Source organism: Myxine glutinosa, chromosome 9 (genome assembly GCF_964187855.1).
Source record: "Myxine glutinosa chromosome 9, kmMyxGlut1.1, whole genome shotgun sequence".
Classification (NCBI taxonomy): Eukaryota; Metazoa; Chordata; class Myxini; order Myxiniformes; family Myxinidae; genus Myxine; species Myxine glutinosa.
This window is the reverse complement of record NC_136269.1, coordinates 133425228-133448663: the sequence shown is the minus strand read 5'-3', so window position 1 is coordinate 133448663 and position 23436 is coordinate 133425228. Positions and strand designations below refer to the sequence as shown.

The 23436-nt window shown below is 42.0% G+C and overlaps 1 protein-coding gene across 2 annotated transcripts in view; it reads left to right on the top strand.

The window, feature by feature from the left end:
• LOC137434896 (signal-induced proliferation-associated 1-like protein 2) overlaps window positions 1–23436 on the top strand; it is a 454554-nt gene that overhangs the window by 96328 nt on the left and 334790 nt on the right. For both annotated transcript variants that reach the window (XM_078784965.1, XM_078784963.1), the window contains exon 3: window positions 11134–11161. The gene's annotated coding sequence lies outside the window, so the exon portion shown is untranslated. The remainder of the gene's footprint in view (window positions 1–11133; window positions 11162–23436) is intronic.

The following is a 23436-nucleotide window of genomic DNA, read 5'->3' as shown; positions in this document are numbered from 1 at the left end:
GGCAACAGCCTCACCACAAGATTCCGTGTAACATGGACGGGAGGAAGGGTATGACAACTGAAGACGAGATGGATAAATCTGTGCATGAGAGAGAGCAATTTACTTTGGAAGAATTCCCAGGATGAGTTGATGTCAGAGGTGGTAGAGATGGGAGACCAGTCCAGATGATTGATGGCTGCTTGAAGACCGTGCCAGTTGGCCTGAGTGAAATGCCAGACTCGTCGACGCTGAGCAGGCTCCCTGAGGATGGTCAGAGAGATGTCCACTTTAACAAGGACATGATCAGATGATCCGATCGGAGCAGAAGAAGAGCAGCAGACATTTTCAGGGAAGTTAGTCATAACCAAGTCCAGAAGAGAAGATGTTCCGTTGACTGAGATCCGGGTCCGGGAAATTGACAGATTTGTGTCAGTCCCAGTGAGTCGCAGAAGTCCTTTGCTGAGGAGCCATGGCTGGTGAGAGAGGTACCCACACCCAGCCAACTGGCATGATGACAGTTGAAATCACCACATATGAGGAAGAGAGAGTTGGGATGAGTAGATAGAAGTTGGTCCATATCATCAGACAGCGAGATGTAGATGGAGTCATCACTGTTTGGTGGACGGTACAACACACATATGAACAAGAGGTGGGAGCGAAGGGGAAGCCGTAGCCAGAGGTATTCCTGGGGGTGAGGTGGAGAGAGAGCAGTGCAGGGCGAGTGAGGAAGAGAGTTTTTGATAAAGATAGCAACCCCGCCTCCAGGACGAGGCTCAGGTCTATCATACCGGAGGAGGGAGTAGCCCGGGAGAGATACTATGGAATCAGAGACATCATAAAGGAGGAAAGTTTCTGTTAAGCAGATCACGTCTGGTTTGACAGAAGCAACCTGTATGGAGAGATCAGTTAAGTTTGAACGAAGGCCCCGGATGTTTGAGGTCCATACCGTTAATGAAGAGGAAGGGGGAGCATCAGATACAGAACAGGGGGGAGGAGGGGTAGGGTAAGATGTGGAAGAGGTGGAAGAGGTAGGGAGAGCTGTTGAAGGTGTGTCAGAGATTTCAGAATAGCTCGGAGAAAGGGAAGGATGGGGCGGACAAAAGGTTTGATGGTGATTGGGTGAGCCACAATGAGGTGTTATTTGAGGAGGGGGAAGAGCGAGGCAGAAGGTTTGGGGGAGATGGAGGTGAGAGTTTGAAGGGGAAGAAGCGGGGAGGATGCTTTGAGGAGGGGAGTGAGTGGGGGGAAATTGAGAAGCAATGAGGGTGGGGAGATTATGAAGGGGAGGTGGTGAGGGGGGAGTTTGGGAGGGAAGGGACAAGGGGAGGGATTTGAAAGGGATGGGATATGGGGGAGATTTGGAGGGGAGGGGTGAGGCAGGAGTCTAGGAGGGGAGGGGCGAGGGGGCGTCTTGGCGGGGAGGGGGGAGGGGGTAGTTTAGGAGGGAGGGGGCAAGGGGGGAGATTTGAAAGGGATGGGTGATGGGGAAGATTTGGAGGGGAGGGGTGATGGGGAAGATTTGGAGGGGAGGGGTTATGGGAAGATTTGGAGGGGAGGGGTGAGATTGGATTTTTGAAAGTGTACGATTTATGGGAAACGAACATTTATTGCAAAATGAGTTTCTTGTGACCTTCGAGTTAAAATACGTTTAAGGACGCTGGATGGAGGATGGAGTGCAGGAGAGTTTAGGGAATGTAGAAAAAAGGCACTATAGGAGATGGATATTTTTTTTGGGATGAATTGATTTGGTGAGCAAGTCGAAAGCAGCCTTTTAAAGAAGAAGAAGAAAAAGGTGTTATAAAATATGACGGAATACATAACTTGAGGGGAAAGTGTAAACATTGAAGGTTAATGAGTGAAAACTATCTGGGGAAATGGGGGAGAAACACGTGGTCGAAGAACGAACGAACGAATAAGAATGAATAAACGAATGAGAACAGAGAAGGAAATGTTTTTTTTTTTTTTTTTTTTTTTTTTTTTTTTTTTTTTTGAGTTGAGATTTACACAAGGAAGTAGGCTATGGGTGAAAAGACTGGGAATACAGAGAACGAAAGTTATTGGATCACAAACGACGGACCACTGAGAGAAAAACAAAGCCTCAAGGTTGTACAGTGCACACTGTACAAGGCCTTGCTCGCGACACGGCAAACAGACGATCAATTTATGAAAGATAAACACCGAGAAACAACCAAAGTTGCACAGAATAACTTCACACACCGAAAGATAAATACAGTTTCGACAAAATATAATTGTGAACAGACTTAACTTCGAAAAACGTGGAGACCGTGTGGAGCTTCGAAAATCCCTGCCGCCGTCTCCAAGATCTCGCGAGATCTTCATGCATATTATAGATGAAAGAGTGGAAATTTCAAAGTAGTTAACCATAGTTGGTGTGCTTCTGAATGCAAATCAGACTTGTGGAAATATAGGAATACGATCAATATCCTTGATTGAGAGGTGACTGTTTCATACCATTTACTGTTGGTACATCCTCGTTGCAGCAGTGGATACAGCACACATATACGTACACAGACAGGCAGTTCAACTTTTACCAATAGATGCAAAAAGTATAATTACCTGTTAACTCCATCACCAAATGTGGACAGAGGTTAAGCTTTCACCCCTGTCTGTCATTGTCGGTCTGTGAACAGGATTTCTCAAAATGTTTATGGATGGATTTGGATGAAACCTGGTGGACAGGTTGTGTGTGTAACAAGGACTAAGTGATTAGATTTTACTGGTGAAGATCCGAATCAGGATCCGGATACGAGTTTTTTTTACGGCGTAGCCCATAGGGCAAAGCCGTCTAGAACAGTGTTTGTCTGTCCGTATGTCCCCTCAAACATGTATCAATCAGAGCTGAGGATCTCGTCACATGACTGGGTGATGTGATTAAATCTGATATCATTACGGCGGTACGGCGGCTGACTCTCCAGTCTCCACACTCCGGCATTTTGATTCCAATTTCGTTCAGGCCGAACATATCGTCGAACCTGGCATATATCACAATCGCCATGCTCTACCTTCACATTTTTCATTCAGTGTGAAACACAAACAAACCGATTGTTAAAATGACCATCAAATATCAAAAGGGTAATTCCGCGGTAACGGAAGGACATTCAGACACCATTTTTCATCTTTCAAACACATACGTATCACAAAGACTTTATTTGTTAAAATCAATCAAATACCATAATTATGTGAGAACACATAAAACCTCTCAATTCCACCAAAAATTTGATCACTGTTATCTTTTGTTTACATATTATGCATATTAATGAGGTCGGTAACGGAAGGACGCCAAAACGGACATGGGTTTTTCAACCAATGCATATTTTTTCAAAACTCTGTGAAGTTTCCATGTCAATGTTGTTTTAAAGTTACTTAATACAATCTCTGATGTTTTGTGAATATTCTGCCACATTCCACTTGACAAATTGACATTTGGTTGATTCAAAACAAAGGCAAACATTAATTAAGATTCGGTAACGGAAGGACGGTAACGGAAGGACAATTGAAATGCTCTATCTATTGCTGTACAAAGAGTGAAATTCTGGTCACTATATGATACAAATAATTGCTGGAAATTGCAATGCAATGCAAATAACTAGAAGTGCAATGTAACATATATGACCAAAAACTAATCTTAAAAATAGTTCACACTATCCTAATTACGAACTAATTAAACATGTGGCTAACGATCAGGTAGTAATGAATACAGTGGAATTACTACTTGCATTGCCATACACTCTGCGTACAATACGTGTTTGCACGGCCAGCCAATTGAAAATAGTAACGCAAATTTAGTGCACATGCATTGATTACTTTTGTACAATGGCACTCTGAACATCACCATCACGCACAGCGTTTTTGCATGCAATATTTTGTCACAATTTCACAAGCAGTTATAAATAATTGGCCCTACATTTAAGCCCATATAGTTAATCACATGCATACATTGTAAAATGAAATATGACATAAAATATCAATACTCACATGAGATGTCAAATCCAATAACTGGCTGTAAAAGTTGTGATAGTTGCTGTTTACTGCTTCAACAAAGTTGTAGTTACACTGAATGATGGATTTCAATTGAAGCACTGACAACACATATTATATGTGAGCCTGAGGAAGACTCTCACTCATTAACATTATAATACGAAGCAAGCTTAATGTATCAAAAGGTAGGTTTGCGGTACAACCATGTGAGTAGAGAGAACTCCACGTTCCGGTCAGAATGCTCTGGTCATCTTCAGGAGAATGAAGAAAGAACAACTTGTAAACTAAATTTATATAAGACTTCGAAGTGCCTGTAAACAAGTATTGAAGTATGAATAGTGTGAAGTTTAGAGTTAATTAGGTGGAATGACAAGGACAATGAGTAATTCAGTTAGAGGAACCTGTGAATTAACACTAATCATGACATACAATGGAAACACGATGACAATAGAACCAGGATGTGTATCCACAAAAGGGGGGCAACTTGGAAGATAGATAGGTAGGGGTGTCAAAGTTTTGAAAAAACAGATAGAAAGGAGGGAGGGAACAACAAAGTAGTTAACAGGGTGTGAAGAGTGAAAAATGAAAAAAATAAATAGCCTATCTGTCCTTCCGTTACCAATTTTTGTCCTTCCGTTACCACCTTATGGTAACGGAAGGACAGGTCTTAATTAGTTATAATTAATAGGGGAAAGGGCAAAAAGTGACGTGAGTGGTATAATATTGGAGGCCTACCCAAACTTGCTTTGCATTGGTATTGTCATTGTTTTTCTCGTGCAAGTTTTGAAAATATATTAAAAATATGTACTTTTATGGTAACGGAAGGACATTTCAGAGGGGAAAATATCCGAAGCCACTGAAGTGTAACAAATACCGCAAAGAACAAAAAAATGTTACAGATATCCTTTAAACAATCGAAATACTTAATACAATAAAAAATAACATTACTTTTCATTATTTATTACACACAGGGTGCAGTTAATTTTCTTATAATTTTTCCCCATTTTTTGGAAAAAATATGACATTTACATAATCACCGATTTTATGCGTGAAAAAAATAAAAATTTGTATTTTGACTTTAAAACAGTAAAATATAGACTTTCAGCTTTCATTAGAGACCAAATTTTTTTGATTCTGATGTATTTGAAATTTTCACCCCTATGTCCACTTTTGCGTGGAATTGCCCAAAAGCATCAGCGTTATGGCTTTTCCAACAATACAATACGTGTGGGCCATAGGCTTTATGCCTCACCTTCGGACAAATTCAGCCCAGGTTTCTTAATACAGTAGTGTATCGTTTCAGTAGTATCGTTTTCGTAACAGTAATAATAATAATATAGTAAATATGACCATAACACTTTAATCCCAATGTCGTGAATTCAAAGTTCATTGATCGAAGCGGTGTATGGTTCATGAATCAATGATAAGCGGTGTATGAAACTAACAACCGTGGAAGTAAGGATTTTGCCTCGGTTTTTTGATAGCATGTTATCAACCCAATCCTTGTGGGGTACATAGATTATAGTAGATCTTCCCTCGGTTCTGTAAGTAAAACTTACCTCACGGATGTCTGGATTCCTCCAAATTTCTTTGTTAAATGTTATAAACAGCATTAGCGACTGTTTAAAAAATCTAATCATGTGTGTTTGTGGTTTATAATATTTTACAAAGCCCGGCTACGCCGCTGTTAGACTTTCGGTCTTGTTTTTTTTACTTTTCAAGTCGTTCGTCACCAATGAGACATGGGTCCAAAAACAATATATAGCAATAGCATGATATTTCATGAAGTTATGGACGAGTTATGCCAAAACTAGGTATATGAGTTGGTTAGGTGACAAAAAACAAGCCAATTAGATTTTGGTTCAAGTGCGAATCAAGATCCGGCCTATCAGTGGGATGCAAAACATAAACTGTTCAGCCTGGCGGAGGTATGCGCTCTACTGAGTGTCGTACTGGTTTCTCTTGTGGCACTGGAACCAAACAAACAATATTTATAACAATCCTCACAGGTCTTGTACATGCACAATCCCCAGATATGTACTTCCCATCTGTGTTGAGAAGAACCTGATCCAGATACACAGTCCTTTTGCTGGTAAAAAAAATCTGCCGGGGGTTTGTGTAGCACATGCCTGTCCACTCGGGCCTTCCACGGATCCACCTGGTTGGGTGTTTGTACTACCAGCTGCCCATTCGGTGAGCTGATAAAGTTCTCCAAGTCTTTCGTTGTGGAGGCACAGCCCTTTTTCAGGTACTTTCCCAAGTATCTTTCAGAAGCTTTGCGAGTCATGTTACGGATTCGGCACTAATTATTGTTGTTATTATTATTATTGTTGGTTCTAAGTATTATGGTTATTGTGGTTTAAGGGAAAGGGTTATTGTGGTGAAAAGGTTTAAAAGCGCTCATGATAAAAATGATACCGGAAATCGGATAGTGCACCAGAAGAGGTCGAGCGAAGAGGAAGAGGGCATGATGCAGAGGTGAAACAACGCGTTTTGTAAAAGCTCCGTACCTAGCGTGGTTGAGCGTACATGGCGAGTGAACTTTGAGTCCTTGAAAGGAATCTTGTGCGATTGGTGTTATCGCTGGAGTTGTGGAAAAGCCTGCGAAGCCAGGTACAGGTGTGAGATTCCGGAGAATCTTCGCCTAGAGGCTGCGGCTCGAGGAAGAGCCGTCCGCCATTTCGGGGACCTTGCTCGTCGTTCGTGGAACCTTGTTTAGCCGCGTCCGCTGGTCCCGCCCTCCGGTGGTTTGCCGAGGAGGTGTGTGCACGACAGCGGCCTTTGAAGAATACGGTGCGGTTCGCGACTGCACGGTGTATGTGCACGTTTGGATCGCGTCTTTGGGATTCCTCTTTCCACCGCCAATTGGGGTTGACTGGGACCACGTGACGGTCCCCGCCTTGCCTACATCTCCTTACCTGCCTCATCGCCTCTTCGCCGGGAGCACCGTTGTGTTCTAGAGACATTGAGAAGGGCTCTGTTTCAGTCCCTTGGTGTGCCGTGAGTTTGAGCTAGGTTACCATCTTAAGATCTTGATTGAATGGTTGATTGCCACCATTATTGTATGGTTCTTCTTTTGTGCTTTTAATATATTATTTTTTCATTGACAACCATTGGTGTGGTTTCCTTATTGATTTGATTGTTTCATTTGATGGTTCATGGATGGTTTCATTAGTGATTGATTTTGAAACTGAATAACTATTCTTTCTGCCGTGACTCCTCTCGGGGTCCGGTGGTATACTGAAACCAGAAGGTCGGGGAGGAACACGTAACAGTCTTTACAAGTAACGATCTTTATCCCGCACACATTGTGTATTTTATTTCGCCCCAAACTCTTCTGCTTCAATGGGCTTCCGCGCATGCGCACTATGCATTTTGGGGTGGATTACATCATTTCAAAAGTGTCATATTCGATGTCTTTGATAACTAGGTAGATTTTACATTTTTTGGTAGATTGTACAATTCCATTGCCGTGCCATGACTGATGCAGATTTTTTACTTCTCAGCTACAACATGGTGTTCATTCATTGCAGAGAGAAAGTGGTGGAATTCTATGGTTGAAGACGAGATCATTTATTTTATTTACTTTATTTCTTTCTTTCTTTATTTATTTGTATTTTGTAGTCATTAGTGAGGATGCACTTTTGTGAACCAACCTTGCATGCTTTGCAAAAATGGCTGAATCACATAAGTTGCTTCTTGGGAGCATCTGCTGATTTGCTGTCCTCTTATCTTTTGGAGAAACTAGATTGATCCCAGGCCTAGCTCGACTAAGCTATGAATGACTGCTGAAGGAGATGGGACTTTTTTAAGGTTCGAAAGGAGGGGATCGGATGGAGATGTTTAGGATAATAAAAGTATCGACAAAATAGATAGATTTTAGACAGATTTTAAGCAGAATGGGCAGGGACACGACCAGGGACATAGCTTCAGAGTACGTAAGAGGAGAGTTAGGATGGCAGTAAGCCTACGGTAGTGGTCTTTCACTCATAAAATGCATCGAATAGGCTCCCTACAAAGGGCGTCACAGCATAAACGACAGAGGTTTATAATTGAGTTGGGTATTTGGTAGTTGTTGGTGTTGCTGTTGTATCGCCCAATACAGTTCTCTCCAACAAGTCCGAGGCATGGAGACAGCCGATCTATCTCGCAGGAGCGACCCAGAGATCCCCCACATACAAAGTCCAGGCCACAAGAGAGTTAGAGAGAGAGAGAGAGAGAGAGAGAGAGAGAGAGAGAGAGAGAGAGAGAGAGAGAGAGAGAGAGAGAGAGAGAGAGAGACAGACAGACAGACAGACAGACAGACAGACAGACAGACAAACACAGACAGACAGAGAGACAGAAAAAAGGAAAGGAGGGAAAAGAAAAAGTGGGAAAGAGCTGGTCTATGGGGACCGATCGGCACTCTGACCATGACCACGCTGCCCTGACAAATCTCGGCAACAGGGAAGATTTGGCCCCGATTTTGTTGGTTGGGGGGGGGAGCGGTGGGGGGGGGGGGGGGGGTTACAACCACCGCGTAAGAGGCGTCCCCGAATAGTTGTGGTATTTGGTAGTGGTGGGGATAGGAGGTACTTAGATACTGTCATGGTTACACTGGTTTGATGGGCCTAGCAGTCCCCTGTGCTGAAGGTCCTTCTAATTCTCCGAATCTTTTCACGTGATGACTTCTCAGCTCGTGGCTCAATCGGCGTAATGTGGCTGTAGTTATGAGCAGATGAATCTCTCCACTCTTCTTGGTGCCTTTCTGAGTGGGTGTAAATGCAAACTCATGGCTGGCCTACTCTGTTTCATTGGCCTTTAATGTGTGGTGTAAAACTTGTTCTGTAGTGGGAGGCAGGAGCGATGGAGGACATGCAGTTAGGAATTCAGACAAAATATGCTGGGATTTTTGCCAAGTGCACGATATGTCTTTGGATTCAGTTGTGATAAGGATAATGCTTGAAATGTCATTGATAATTTTTGTTTGGCATTGATTTGACTTGTTTGAATTTATCAATTTCATTTCCAGCTCGAGTTTTGCGTCCAAGGGTATGATCATGAAGCTAAATCTCTTGTATGATCCGAGAGGATAGGAAAAGAAGATAAAATGGTGTGGAATGATTTTGGGCACAGTTGGGCAGCTAGCCACGTGTTTGATTGAACCCGGGAAATGTGTGTTACAACTCGGGATTATTTTTGCCAACGCAGTGAAACGAGCTTCATAACAAAGATTTGTAACATCACCTGTTCGGTCACTCAGTTATTGGTGCCAGTTGTTGCTCAGTGGTGTTGGGTGGCCTTTGGCCTTTTGGCCTTGACCATCCTTTCCCCTCTGATGTAAACATTAAAAAAAACATTTATATATGGATTGGTTGATTGAAGGATGGTGTTTATGTCAGTTGGTTGAGAATATGAGATGTATAGAGGTTTGTTTCAAAAAAACAAAAAAACAAAATTTATCGATGATATAAAAGGAGCCCATTCTCGATGTGCGTCCTTCGATCAACAATTGGCCGAATGGAGCAATAACGGTACCCCCTACACAATGGACAGCATTATCAATCAGATATATATATATATATATTTTTTGTATACAGAATCGAGGCTCATGAAAGAGCTAACATTTATCACACACACAAATCAAACAGACAAACAAAATATCTAAAAAGGGGAGCGGTAGACAAGATGGGGAGAGAAGGGGAAGCACACAAACACAACATTTGAGAGCAGGGACTTCGGGAGATGTGTGGGAGGGAGAGGGCTTGGAGGGAGGAGGCGAGGGGGGGGGGGGGGGGGGGGTTCAATTTACAGTTTGAGCCTGTTTACATGAGCCTTACATTACAGCATTACAGTTAGCTCAACAAAGTTGAGCCTGAGTTTACATTACAGTTACATGAGCCGGTTTCAATTTACAGTTTTAAAACAAAAACTCTTCCTCCTTCATCTTCTTCTTCACTTATAACAATGCCGAGTCTCATTCAATCCTGTTTCTCATATCAATTACATTCAGAAAACGCTTGCCATATTCAATACTTTTTTTTCAACATTTCCATTTTATTCATATCAGAGTAATATATCGCCCTGTCAAACACCATTTCCGATTATACACCGCCTTTTAAAGCATACGTAAATGTGTCTCTAACATTGGTATTCACGTCAGCGAAGCGATGGGTGTTATCTTCTAGTCTATTACTAAAAGTAAACGCATCCGTCTGTGTGGCCTGTGAGGAAGAAGAAGAAGAAGAAGGAGAAGAGGAAGAAGCAACACGACCTCGATCTTTACCGGTTCCTTCCATCATAGAATAATAAAATGGTCCCATTGGAAAGCTTATCTATCTACATGGTTGGAAAGCGAATGAACGATTTACCTGGAGCGAAAATTGGTGTCCATTTAATAATAAAGATGCCTGTTTTAAAAGCGTCATTTTGGAATTGAAGAAGATGCGGGAATGGGTGCTTAATGTCGCGTTTCCGATGGTAACGTTTGTCTATGACTGCAGGATCTCTTTGGAGGGACACGGCAGGAGCACACAAAATAATAAATAGTAATAATTCTCAAAGCAATATAATTTTTTTTTTTTAATATAAATGTGCACAAACAACAACAGCAATGATAGCAGCAGCAACTACGTGTTATAAAAGATCCATTTTTTCACGTTTTTGTTTCATTTTACATTCTCGTTGAGATTCACAACTTGACATACAATGTGTTTGAGAAATAGACTACACACAACATGCTGTCTTTTGATTAAAGCATTCAGTAAAGTGATGGGTAGACATGGCTGGTATGAATCAAAATGGGTGTCCGTTTCCAAAACCGTGATATTATCTATCAATTATTATTAACTTGTCCCCTGTGCAGTGGGACGCTAAATCTGTCTGTCTGTCGGTCTGTCCTGGCCATAACGTTTTTACCATTTAAACCTTTGTCATAGATTTTTCAACAAACCTTTATTATATGAATATGGAGAAGACAACTTGATACTTTGGTCAAAGGGAAAGGTCTCATAAAATCGTTAATTTTCATTTGATTGATGAAATGGAAACAGAATTTGCATATTGGGTTACTGAATTGGTTCACCATTTAAAATCTAGATGCCGATTGCTTTTGACGTTCTATTGTTAGAAGCTAAAAGACTATTGTTGTTGTTTTTTTTGTTTTTTTTTCCCTAGAAAAGTCAAGGCCGCAGCGACTGATTTCGTAAGTACCGGTCGGTCTATGATCACTTTTTAGTCTCTGTCTGTCGAGGCCATAACCTTCTTACCATTTCAGCTTTTGTCATCAAATTTTCAACAAACCTTCATTATGAGAATATGGAAAACACTAATTGATCAATTTTGCTTTTTTTAACCTGTTGTTTTCATCAAGTTTAGTTTGAGTACAAAGCGGATGTGGACGGGCTTTGTATTTTGGGATGCTTTCTAGTTATTATTTGTATTTTGCTTTGCCTCGTAAATTTGGGTTTTGGTCCCTCATCTTTAAGCTAATTGTAAAACTACATATTAGGCCTGCATGATATTGGTTTGTGGTTAGATGGGGGTTTAAAAATGGTTTGTACATAGCTACCTGTTTGATTGGGTGTGGTTAGGGGTTATCAGGAGGTTGTCGGAAGAAAACGAGTTGAAGTTTTATTTCCAACATAACCTACTGTACTTTGAGAACAACTCCCTGAACAGTTGGATGCAGGTCCAATTCCTTGTCGCTGAATGCGTTCACTCACAGGATGAGAGTTTCCATGTTTCCAAGATTAGGTCATTCAATTTTTTTTCCCTCTCGGTCTCCATGATATGAAACGTGTGTGAAGGTACTGACCGCGCCCACACACACCATGTGTCTTTTGTCTAAGGCCTGATGTCATGTTGGAATGTTTTGAGACTTTATGCAAGGTTAAACTCAGGTTTACAGACAATTCATTCCACTTAAAATACTTGCTGCCTTTCTACTGAGATTTATATTACTTCACCATGCTTACACCACATCAATCTTGGCCCGTGTTTGGACTTCCTCTTCAAGCATCCCATTTTAATAATCCATTTGTTTTGACCCACAACATTTTACCTTGGCCTGATGTTTCTTCACCGGTAATATGGCAGGTCTGCTTAGCGTTGAATTCACTTTAAGTCGTGAGAAAGTCCTTTTTAGCTCACCTGGAACGAAGTTCAGGGGAGCTTATGTGATGGCGCGTCGTCCGGCTGTCCTTAAACACTTGCAACTTCTTCTCTGAAACCGCTGATGGGATTGCGACCAAATTTGGCACATATATTTGTTATATTGTGACTAAAGTTTGTTCACGGCATTAAAAAAATCGGGGTCTAAGGTGGTCTACCGGGGGGTTTAAGTGGATCCAGGTTTGACACCCCCCAAAAAAAGGAATTTGCTTTTTCCTCTGAAACTACACACATGATTTCGATGAAACTTGACCACCACCTTCACCACCCATGAAGTACCAAAGTTTTTTTCACGGAATTAAAAAAAATCGGACCCTGAGGGTGTGTATGGGAGGGTTGACCCCCAAAATAGGTATTTGCTTTTTTCTAAGAAACAGTACATTAAATTCCGATGAAACTTGACCACAACGTTCCGTTCATCAGCCATGATGTACCAACGTTTGTTGCCGGCATTTAAAAAATCGGGGTCTAGCCGCTCCACAGGGGGGAGTGTATGTTGCCCCTCCCCCCCCCCCCAAAGTAGGTATTTGCTCTTTTCTCTGAAACTACATACACAATTTCAATGACGCCGCACTACAACCTTAGGGGAGGGGGAGAGGGTATTTTTTTCTTGTTATACCAAAAATACCAAAAAATAGGTATTTTTTGTTTGTTTGTTTAAAGTCTTGTGATTATGTTAATATGATTCTACATGATGCCCTGTCTTCTAGCAACCATTGGGATTGGTTTAAAATACCTTTATTCAGTCAGTGCAGTATACTGTTTATTCTACCAGGTGAGCGCCCAGGGGTATTGCCCCTATGTTTTTGATATGTCAGAGTTTGTAATGCAGAAGGCTTTAGGCTTGTGTACTGACAGCAGTGATGGGGGATTTGATGTGTAGGTGGGGGGGGGGGGGGGGGGGGGCGGGGGGTGGGGGGTGGAGGGGAGGGGGGCGGGGGGTGGAGGGAAGGAGGGGAGAAAAGTCTTCACAAGTTAACATGACATGATGGTGAGCCATTACTTTAAAAGTCTGGAGGCAAAATAATAAGATTGGTGTTGGTTCTGCTCGGATAGTGTTAGACTGTGAACAACGGGGTTTGGGTGAGCAGAGCTTACTTGGCGAGATGGAGAAAGAGTGGGTTGTTCAATGATTCTGTGCAACACTTTAGGGCTGGAACCTGGCTGATAATGGAGAGAGCATGAGTTGTGATTCCCAAGAATAGATTGTGGAAGATCAATAGGCCATCAACCTATCCCCAGTAGTAAAGTAACAACCCCTGGGCCAAGGTCATTCGGTTGGGAGATATCGATGATGCCTGGGCATTCCGACCTCTCGGTATCCAGGAGCCCTGCAAGCATAGGACTACTGGATGTTTTCTATGACATTTAAATCCTTAATGAAGGCATTGATGCTTATTTCCTTTTCATCCCTGTCACTGATTATGCTGTATGTAGGTGGCAATGCTGTATTTCGAGGAACAAGATGTATGCATTCCACGATTTCACAGATGTCAATCATCTATCTTACTGATGAACTTATAAAAAAATTTAAATGGAGAGATTGCATTGTCCGAATTTTTTTTTCATTGATTTTTTTTTTCAGGGGATGCATCAATCTCGCCTGTATAAAAAAATAAATAAATAAACTTAAGCGAGGTAGTGCTAACAATTGCAGTGTTGAATGGTATGATTATTTGTGTCAAAAAGTGATGAAAATATGTGTTATTGCGGGAGATGGGGTTTTGCAAACGTGTGTTTTTGTGTTTGTCCAAGGCAAAACCTTTTTTACCATTTGAGCTTTTGTTATCGAATTTTCAACAAACCCTTATGAGAATATGGAAAAGACTACTGCAATTAATAATTGGTTAAAAAGGGCAAATTCAAAGTCAGTACCAATCGGCCTTATTAACCCGTTAACCACGCAGCGTGAGACGGCCGATTTTTGTAAATCACTTCCATGTTTATTACCTCCATTACCGAAGGGGCCCAGAGGTTATGTTTTCACCCCTGTTTGTCTGTCTGTCTATTTGTATGTTTGTTTTTCTATGAGCAGGTTTATCTCAAGTTATGGACAGACCCAGATGAAACTTGTTTGACCTGGTTGAGTGTGTGACCATGACGAATTGATTAGATTTTGGTGAAGATCTGCATCCAGATCTGGATACGAGATCTATTTTTCCATGTGATTCTTCACCATTGAGAGATGGGTCCAAAAACGATATATGTAGTGCCCTCGATAAGTATTGGAACAGTGAAGTCAAATTTGCTATTATTGCTGTATACAAAAGAGCGCGCACAGCTGTAAGGACGAAGGACGGGAACAGTGGTGAGTTTGAGGTGAAGGTGGGAGTGCATCAGGGGTCGGTACAAAGTCCACTACTATTTGTAGCTGTGATTGAGGTGCTGGCTCAGAACGTAAAGGAGGGTTTACCGTGGGAGTTGTTGTATGCAGATGATCTGGTGTTGATTGCGGAAAGTATGGATGGACTGAAGGAAAAGATGAACAAGTGGAAGGAATGTATGGAGACAAAAGGTCTGAAGGTGAATATCGGAAAGACGAAGGGGATGGCAAGTGGTAAAGCATGTGGTGAGGTGGAAAGAACTGGGAAGTGGCCCTGTGCTGTGTGTAGGAAGGGTGGCAGAGTGAACTCCATTCAATGTACAATGTGCGCTGAGTAGGTTCATCAAAAATGTAGTGGTCTGAGAGGGTCATTAACCAGTGTGGCAGCTACATTCAAATGTAAGGTGTGCACAGAGGGAGCTGCAGATGGAGGAAATGTTGAGTTGGATTTTTATTTTATTTTATTTTTTTTTGTATACAAGATCGAGGCTCGTGAAAGAGCTAACATTAATCACACAAAAAGACAAACCGACACACAAAACACAAAAAACAAGGGGAGCGGCAGACAAGATGGGGAGAGAGGGGGAAGGACACAAAAGAGAGGGGGAAGAGGGGGAAGGACACAAACACAACATTTGAGAGCAGGGACATCGGGAGGACTTGGGGGGGAGGTGGGAGAGGAATAAAACATATGAACACTGCAAGGACTCTGGGGTGAATTACCGGGGGGTAGAAAAGATCTTGGAGACGGCATGAAGCTGGAAGGTGTGAAAACATTTTGCTACCTCAGAGACATGCAATTTGAATGGAGAAGGTGGATCAGATTCGGCAACGGTTGCTAGAGTGAGATGTGCATGGAAGAAGTTTCGGGAACTGAGTGGCGTGCTGATGATGAGGGGAGTGTCGTTGAAGCTGAAGGGAAAGGTGTGTGCTGCATGTCTGAGAAGTGTTATGATTTATGGGAGCGAGACATGGGTAATGAATGTAGAGCAGCAACGAAGGTTGGAAAGGGTGGAAATGCGAATGGTTCGACAGATGTGCGGAGTATCGTTGAGAGAGGAAGACAAATGATGAATTGCGAAAAATGATGGGAATAGAGCCTGTGATTGATGCTGTGAAGAGGAACAGGTTGAGATGGTTTGGTCATGTGTTGAGGAAGGATGAAAGTGACTGGTTGAGAAGAGTGATGGAAATGAATGTAGAAGGAAGTAGAGGACGGGGAAGACCGAGAAAGACTTGGCTAAAGATGGTGGAAGAAGAAATGCGGGCAAGGGGGTTAACAAGGAGAGATGCAGAAAATAGGGCAAGATGGAGAAGATTGTCATGGGGACCGCAAGGCTCAGCCCCGCTCTAGTAGGGAAAATGGCCTTTAAAATGCATGTTGTTGTTGTTGTTGTTGTTGTTGCTGTATACTCAAATTTTGATATGAGATCAAAAGACGAATATGAGGCAAGAGTACAGCTAACAACTTTTATTTGTTGGTATTTCTATGAATATATATATATGTTTTATCATTGTACAACAAAAGCACTTTTGATGGTAATTCCTCCCATTTTAGGTGAGCATAAGTATTGGAACAGATGATTGACAGGTGTTTGTTGGTGCTCCGGTGTTTCGTGTTGCATTGATTGTGCACGCATAAGAGTTGTGAATGTCTAATCCTGGTTTTAGCCTTTGCTTTTGCTTTGGGAGTCTACCTTTGGAGTCAGTCGACCAGAGAACTGTCTATGAAACAAGCAATTTGGCAGTTGAAAGAACAGAATAATTCAGTTAGAACAATAGCCTGAAATTGAGCATAGTAAATACAACAATATGAAACAAGCAATTTGGCAGTTGAAAGAACAGAATAATTCAGTTAGAACAATAGCCTGAAATTGAGCATAGTAAATACAACAATTTTGGAAAATCTTGAAGAATAAAGAAACCACTCATGTACTTAGCAATCGACACCGGCCAGGTTGGCGAAGGAAAACAACTGCCTTTGATCACAGAAAAATCAAACCAAGAATAGAAATACTATGCAATAATAAGAAATATTAATAGCAATACTAAGAAATAATAAAACATAGGGGCAATACCCCTGGGCACTCACCTGGTAGAATAAAGCAGTATACTTCACTGATTAAAGGTATCTTAAACCGTATCATGGCATTTTAAACCAATTTCAATGGTTGCTAGAAGACAGAGCAGCATGTACAATCATACGAACAAAATCATAAGACTTTAAACAAACAAACAAAGAAATACCTATTTTGGGGGGCAACCTCCCCCATAGACTACCTCAGATCCCGATTTTTTTTTTTTTTTTTTTTTAAATGCCGTGAACAAACATTGGTGCATCATGGGTGGTGAAGGTTGTGGTCAAGTTTCATCGTAATTGTGGGTGTAGTTTCAGAGGATGAAGCAAATTCCTATTTCGGGGTGTCAAACGTGGATCTGCTTTGACCCCCGGTAGACCCCTTAGACCTCCATTTTATGTATATATATATATATATATATATATATATATATATATACATATACTAGCTTGGCTCGGCTCGCTGTGCTCGCCTCACCACGCATCGTTACTGAGGAACGGGCTTATTTTAGCTGAGGATAATGACTGTACCTGAGTTGCTGTGTTGTCATGATTTCCACCAATCATAATACAAACAATTATTTTGCACAAATTTATTTGTCATGTTTGTGATATTACATTTTTATAAGCCATTTAGGTTGAAGATTTAGGTTGAAAAAATATATAAAATTCAAAAAGGAAGCTCTCAGCACGTACATACGGGACTACGGGAGGGTAGGTGCAGACTGGAAGTTTGGGACGATTACATCTCACCACCACGTCATTCAAAGCACCTCACCACCAAGTAATTTAAAACATCTCACCACCACGTAATTCAAAACACCTCACCCCCACGTAATTTAAAACACCTCACCCCCACCAAATTTAAAACACCTCACCATCAAGTAATCCAAAACACCTCACCCCCATGTAATTCAAAACACTTTACCACCATGTAATTCAAAACACCTCACCACCACATAATTCAAAACACCTCACCACCACGTAATTCAAAACACCTTACCACCATGTAATTCAAAAAACCTCACCACCACATAATTAAAAACACCTCACCACCAAGTAATTCAAAACACCTCACCCCCATATAATTCAAAACACCTTACCACCATGTAATTCAAAACACCTCACCACCAAGTAATTCAAAACACCTCATCACCAACAAATTCAAAACACCTCACCACCAAATAATTAAAAACAATTCACCACCACATAATTCAAAATATCTCACCACCACGTGATTCAAAACCACCACCACTTTATTGAAAACACTTCACAACCACGGAAACAAAAGTTTCAGGGAGTATTTCAGTGACAACAGACACTGCCCAGATATGTCGATATATAGATACATAAATGACTGTACCTGAGTTGCTGTTTTGTCATGGTTTGCACCAATCATAATTCAAACAACCATAATGCACAAATGTATTTGTAATATCCGTGATATTACATTTTATAAACAATTGAAGATGAATCCCCCCCCCCCCCCCCCCCCAAAAAAAAAATTGAAAATTAAAAAAATAAATACCCTTAGGACATACCGACGGGAGAGATAGGTGCATACCAGAAGTTTGGTACGATTTCACAAAAGTTTGAGGGAGTAGTTTAGTGACAACAAAGTATGTCCGAAGGGTAGTTTTTTGGGGGAATTTTTTAAAAAAAATTTGATTTAAAAAAAAAAAAATTTGATTTTTTTTTTGAATATTTATTTGAAAAAAAAAAATTTTCAACTTAAAACTTCAACTTCAATTGTTTATAAAATGTAATATCACGTATATTACAAATGCATTTGTGCAATATAATTGTTTGTATTATGATTTATGTAAACCATGACGACAGCAACTCAGGTACAGTCAGTCATCTATCTTTATATTTACATATCTGGGCAGTGTCTGTGTTGTCACTGAACTACTCCCTGAAAGTTTTTTCCCGTGGTTGTGAAGTGTTTTTAATAACGTTGTGGTGAGGTGTTTTTAATAACGTGGTGGTGAGGTGTTTTAAATTACGTGGTGGTGAGGTGTTTTGAATTACGTGGTGGTGAGGTGTTTTGAATTATGTGGTGGTGAGGTGTTTTGAATTACGTAGTGGTGAGGTGTTTTGAATTGCATGGTGGTGAGGTGTAATCGTCCCTTACTTCCAGTCTCCACCTACCCCTCCTGTATGTATGTGCTGAGGGTTTTTAATTTTATTTTTAAAATATTTTTTCAACCGAAATTGCTTTTAAAATGTAATATCACAAACACGACAAATAAATTTGTGCAAAATAATTGTTTGTATTATGATTGGTGTAAACCAGGACAAAACAGAAAGTCAGGTACAGTCATTATCTTCAGCTAAAACAAGCCCGTCCCTCTGTAATGACGCGTGGTGAGGCGAGCGCAGCGAGCCGAGCGAATATATATATATATATATATATATATATATATCTATATATATATATATATTTTTTTTTTAATGCCGTGATCAAACTTTAGTCACAACACAGAAAATCATTTGTGCCAAGTTTGGAGTTTGCCAAGGAGCACAATCAGCAGTTTTGGAGAAGAAGTTTATGTGACGTTACGTTGCGTTTCGTTTACGGCAAGTGTTTACGGACGGACGACGCACCATCGCATAAGCTCCCCTGAACTTCGTTCCAGGTGAGCTAAAAACTGACCTTCTGTACTCTTGACTCATGTTCATCTTTTGATCTAAAATCCAAATTTATTGAGTACATAGCAATAAGAACAAATTTGACCTCGCTGGTCCAATACTTATGGGGGGGGCACTGTGCAGCATGATATCTCAAAACGGTATGGGCGAGTTGTTACAAAACGTTGTGGATGCGTTGGTGAAGTGACAAGAACAAGCTGATTTGATTTTGGTTCAGGTCCGGATCCAGATCTGGCTTATCACTGCGATACAAAACGTAAACTGTTCAGCCTGGTGGAGGTATGTGCTCTACAAAGTACCGTTCTCGTTTATTGTCCCCCGTCGCACTGCGGAGCGAAAGGGGGACGATGGTTTGTCCGTCCGTGCGTGCGTACGTGCGTGTGTGCGTGCGTAAGCGAAGGACCGCATTCGAATTTGGTGTGTGGGGTGCAACCCACGTCAAAATCCAAGATGGCCGCCGCCATGTATGTCTGATGCCATGTATGTCTGAACCTTGTGAGCGGAATATCTTGAAAAATAAGCGAAGTACCAACTTCTAATCTGGTGTGTATCTAGGCATAAGGAAGAACCCTATTGAAAATTGGGTCGCCACGTCAAAATCCAAGATGGCCGCCGCCATGTATGTCTGAACCTTGTGAGCGAAATATCATATCATAGCATGTTTTCTGCGTCTTCCACTTTGTCAACTCATCACTTCCCCGACGGGGGACCTAGGCGTAACACTTGTTTACCATTGAGCTTCAGTGGGTCAGTCCAGGCAATAACCTTTTACCCTTTGTGCTTTTGTCAGCAAATTTTCAACAAACCCTTATTATGATAATGTGGAGAACACTGATTAATAAAATGTACTTCATTTTAAAAATGGTTCAGCCATTTTCGTCAAGTTTAGTTCAAGTACAAAGAGGACGCAGATGGGCGTTGCATTTTCAGATGCTTTTTAAGGTTTTTTCTTTTTCTTTTGTGGTACCGGAGCATAAGGTTGAGTAAATATGAGTATTTCCTGAACCAATGTATCAACAGGAAGGTGGATACTTTGAGACCTGGTCGGGCTCCGTTCCATCTCCTACCACCTTTAGAGGCCATTTTTCCCCGCAAAGCGGGGGTTGGCCTTTTTCGGGAACCGTGGTTGTTGTTGGTTTTTTTGGTCCCCTTTTTGAAGCAATGTTTTACGGCCGGATGCCCTTCCTGACGCCAACCCTTTTTGCCGCCTTTAACGACAAACAGGGAATTACCAGTGAACTGGTACTCAATTAGCCGACCTCGGAAGGATGACAGGCTGAGTCAACCCCCCTGGCGTTAATTCAGCGATCGACCGGGATTCGAACCCAGGATCCTAGGATCCTAAGCCGGCACCCTAGCCGCTAGCCCAACACCAAGGTTGTGTCGTTGGAGGTATTGACTTATATAGGGTTGGTTTTCTAAGGCTGTAGGCCGCACCTCATTTTGTCGAATAAAGTGGTATTCGGGTGGTTCCGGTATTTGGGACCGCAGGGACGGAAAGTGCAGGTACGGGGTGCTTGGCACTCCCCAGCCGGCCCGCTCTGAAGGTTCGGATCGGGACACCGGGATTCATTCCGGTCGCCCGGTCGGCCCGGAGGTGGGGGTGCGGGGCCTGTCACGGAACGTCAAAACAAACGGCCTGCCGGGGCCGCCCAAAAGTCGGGCGTGAGGGGCGCGTCCACTAATGGAACGCCTCTCGCTTCCCAGATCGAGGGCCACGTGGTCAGGAGAACCTCGTCCCTTCTGGTTGCCCTGCCGTCCCACCGGGAGCGCTGGCAGGGTGTACTTCAAACTAAGCTTAAGTGTCAAGTGTTAAGTTCCTCCTTGCCCTCGCAAGGGAAAGGCTAGGGTCAAGCTCTTCCAAATTTCCAAACACTAGAAATCGGACGTCTCAAATTAATTAACTAATTTGTTAATACATCTCAGTCGCCCGCGACCTCTCTAGCGCGGGCGTCGAACCAGTTCATTTCCGGGCGACCGGGCCGAGTATCGGCTCGGCCGTGGCCGAAGCCGTTGATTCCGCCGTAGCACGCTAACGCGTAGGCTCGCGCGTCCCTGGTCCGCCGGGGCTCCGCGGGTGTCCTACCGTGCCCACGTCGCCATGCTCCCTGAATAAGAGAGTCAGACGTGGTGCCCGGGGACGGAGTTCGCTGTCTAAACATGGTAGCGCTAGGCCAGTGGGACCGCCGGGACCCACGTGCACTCACAAGTTGTTCTGCGCGTGGGCGGCAGTATCAGGTTGGGGCGCCCAAACGCTCCCCGGCTAAAGTTCATCCTGAAAGCGCCCACATTGTGCGGACAAACCAAGTCAAGGGCCACGTGGTCAGGAGAACCTCGTCCCTTCCGGTCACACTGTGCCTATCGGCCGGCCTCGAAGACCGAAATTGTGACGGTGTCACCCGAAAATGTCATCTCCTGAAACCCGCATATGGGGATAACAACCAATGACACACACACACACACACACACACACACACACACACACACACACACACACACACACACACACACACACACACACACACACACACACACACACACACACACACACACACACACACCATTGCATACATGTCTTTTTGTTTCGGACAAATCAAATGAGATAGTTTCTCCACTCTTTGGGAATGTTTCCTTTCACCAGTATGTTTGTATAAATCATTAGACTTGGAGCATTCATTTGGCTGCTCTTGAAGAAGCAGATTTTTTTTTTTTGTTCAAAATTTTATTTAAAAATGACTTTTTTCTTTACAAGATTGAGGCCTGTGGAAAAGCAAGATGATTGAGGGTGTAACAAAGCAAGAAAGCAAGATGATGGGGAACAAAAGCATGATAATGATGACATCATTGGTGAAGTGGTATACCAGCCATAAATGTTTCAATCAAATGCCTTATCCTAAAAATCTAAAATTGCATGTACATCATCTCTGACCCATTTGTATTGAAATATTAAATCTATGACATCTTGGGTTACATATTTTGGCAGCCATATTGGATTTAAGGAAAATATTAAATCATTATATCTCTGAAACCGCTTACCCTATCGATGCGAAATTTTACAGGTGTCATCCAACAGCATTGTTGCTTATAGTTTGAAAATGATGACGTCATAGGTCACGTGGTTTGGCAGCCATCTTGGATAGAAAAACGAACCTTATCCGATCCACATGAAACTTCACAAACGTGATCTTACATATGCAGAGTGTACATTTTTGATGTATGTCATGTGGTTTGGCAGCCATATTAGCTTGAAAGCTGATATTTTAAAAAATTCCTTCTCCGAAAACGCTTCACCGATCGATGTGAGACCTGTCCCGTGGTAAAAATGTGATGCTTCAAAACAGCTGAAGGGTTGAAATCAAACTGAAATCAAACTCTCCTCTGGTGAAAATGAAATCAAAACAGCTGAAATCTAGCTTGTTTATTTTTAGGACAGTGAACGAGGGCATCTACCCATTGTCAGGGGCATGGACTACACGGAGGCATATTGCCGACACAGTCACATTGCTCTAGTTACCCTCGCCAGAGGAGAGGGTATTGCATTTGAGTCTGTTTGTCTGTTTGTTTGTCTGTCCGCACAGAATAAACATGATTTTCTCTGCAACCGATTTTCTCTGAATTAGTTCCGATTGACAGGAAATTTTCACCATAGGTGCAACTCCACCTGTATAATTTTTTAATGATAATTATGATATCATAGATCACGTGGTTCGGCCGCCAGCTTGGAAAAACCTAAAAACCTTGCACCTCTATATCTCCGAAATCGCTGAATAGAAAAAATTGATACATGGCTCATTGTAAAGAACTCTCCATGGGAAATAAAATATGTTAATGATGATGTCATAGGTGCCTCCATTATGACGTCATAATTTGACAAGTACAAAACTTCATCCGATCACGATGAAATTTCTTGAGCATAATCTAGGAATAAATTAGTTTAGAAAGAAATGATGACGTAATCGGTCACGTGGTTCGGCCGCCATATTTGTTTTAACACAAGCCTTAAAAATCACTGAAGATACATCCTGGCGAGGTTTTGCAATCTCTAATTGCTCTTTCTTGTTATTTTATTTTTTTGGTATTCAAAGTCGAGGCTCGTGTAAGAGCTAAAGCCACGGAGAACAGATCGGCAACATGGGCAGAGTTTAGTGACTGGGCCAGAATCCAAACTAAAGGCCATAGATCAGGATGTTTGAAGCGATGAAAAATTACATCGGCAGCAATTATGGATTCCATGACAGCTTATAATTTGGGCAGA